Raw genomic sequence first — 1,947 nt, forward strand, 5'->3', positions numbered from 1 at the left:
GCGCCTGCTGCCTTCCTTGGAAGTGGTAGCCGTTTCTCAGGCTCCCTCTCCGGAATCGAACCCTGATTCCCCGTCACCCGTAAGAACCTCGGTAGGCAGATACCGTACCGACGAAAGTTGATAGGGCAGACACTTGAATGATTTGTCGCCGGTGCAAGACCGTGCGATCCGCAAAGTTATCCAGAGTCACCAACGAGCACGGGCCGAGGCCCGGTCGGTTTTTGGTCTGATAAATGCACGCCTCCGTGAGTCGGCGCTTTTCGCATGTATTAGCTCTAGAATTACCACAGTTATCCAAGTAACACGTACGATCAAATGAACCATAACTGATTTAATGAGCCATTCGCAGTTTCACTGTACGAGAGCTCGTACTTACACTTGCATGGCTTAATCTTTGAGACAAGCATATGACTACTGGCAGGATCAACCAGGTAGCTATTCGCAGCAAACGAGGCTGCTGCGGGACGACGGGCGCCCCGCGTTTCTTTTCACACGTTCTCCGTGTACATCGCTACTCAAACACTACGCTCGCGGCTTGCACGAGCTCCGAAAACCGTCGATTCCGGACGCTGCCCGGCGATTCGAGTGCAATACTCGCGCCGAGGCACGCCGATAGCTTGCCACTGGATCCGACAGACCGCTCAAAACCCCGGCTAAGCATGGGCGACCGCGCGAACAGCATTACATCTGCCCATCGTGCCCGACGCCAACCGAGATCGATTCTGCTTCGATTCGCACTCGCGCGCGCATTCGCTCACACGACTGCCTGCTCCCTCATAGTAGTCACAGAATCCTGCATCGCCATGGTACCCCAGAACGGCCTCGGGATCGCGCGACCTCGCGGCCGGATTTGGAGTTTGGGAAGGTGCGTGGCCGCTTGCCGTGGCCGCCGAACCGCGCCCCGGCCGGGCACTGCGCGCAACTCGAACGTTTGGACTCTGAAAATATTTCCCAACGTTTGGACTTTAACTTTTTGTCGAGACTTGAAAAAATTTCAGAGTCCAAACATCGACCCGCGGCAAAAACTTTTCCGAGGTCGAAAAATCCGCGCTCGGTCAAGAGAATATGCGCGGCCTGGGCGTTTGGACTCTAACATTTTTTGGAGTGGATGGGAAAAATTTTCAGAGTCCAAAACACCGACCCGCGCGTGATGCTCTCCCGAGTTCGGAAAATCCGCGCCAGGTGAAAGCTATGCGCGCGACCTGGTCGTTTGGACTCTAAAAAATGTTCAAGTCTCATCACACCAACAAAAAGTTAAAGTCCAAACACCGACTCGCGGCTAAAGCTCTTCCGACTTGGGAAAATCCGCGGCGGGTGAGGGCTATCCGCGCGACCTGGGCGTTTGGACTTAACATTTTTTTGGTGTGAATCGACTTGAAAAAATTTCGAAGTCAAAAGTCTATAAAATTAATCTAATGCCATACAGTGTCAAAGTGCACAATTTTAATCGATATAATCATAACAATATATGTCATACAACAAAATCATCAAATAATCGTCAAGCAGCATTGCAAAGCTACGTGAGTCAATGCAAGGCAATGACAACGTATTTATCAATTAAAGTTATTGTTAAATTATAAAATAAAATTAAATTAAATTAAATTGAAGAGCTCAATTACGCCAATGTAACAGAGTGTCATACAAAATATATTGAATCACACACGTCCAAACGCTAAAGAAATATATCAAATGCACTCACCTGCCAGTCACCGTTTTGGGTAACTCAGAATAGACCGTCTTTCGTCGGGAATTGAGTTGATCATTGAACATTGCAGTAGGAATAGGTTTAAGCGGAATAATAATAATAGCGGAAGGCTGATGCTCCAGGTAAATGTTTGCTTCGCTCATATATACTGAAAAGAAAAAAATTTGTGAGCAAGCAGTGCCGCAGGGAAGAATGCGATGGCAAAACGGACGCGTTGTGGAAATTACGGTAGTCCGAGGGCG

The 1,947-nt window shown here is 48.9% G+C and overlaps 1 non-coding gene across 1 annotated transcript in view; it reads right to left on the reverse strand.

Moving 5' to 3' along the window:
- LOC143472422 (small subunit ribosomal RNA) overlaps nt 1–434 on the reverse strand; it is a 1,808-nt gene extending 1,374 nt beyond the window's left edge. Inside the window, exon 1 of the ribosomal RNA XR_013119779.1 lies at nt 1–434. This exon is cut by the window's left edge and continues 1,374 nt beyond it. This is a non-coding gene — a ribosomal RNA (small subunit ribosomal RNA).
- Between the last annotated feature and the right edge of the window lie 1,513 nt (nt 435–1,947).

Source organism: Clavelina lepadiformis, unplaced genomic scaffold (assembly GCF_947623445.1).
Source record: "Clavelina lepadiformis unplaced genomic scaffold, kaClaLepa1.1 scaffold_187, whole genome shotgun sequence".
Lineage (NCBI taxonomy): Eukaryota > Metazoa > Chordata > Ascidiacea > Aplousobranchia > Clavelinidae > Clavelina > Clavelina lepadiformis.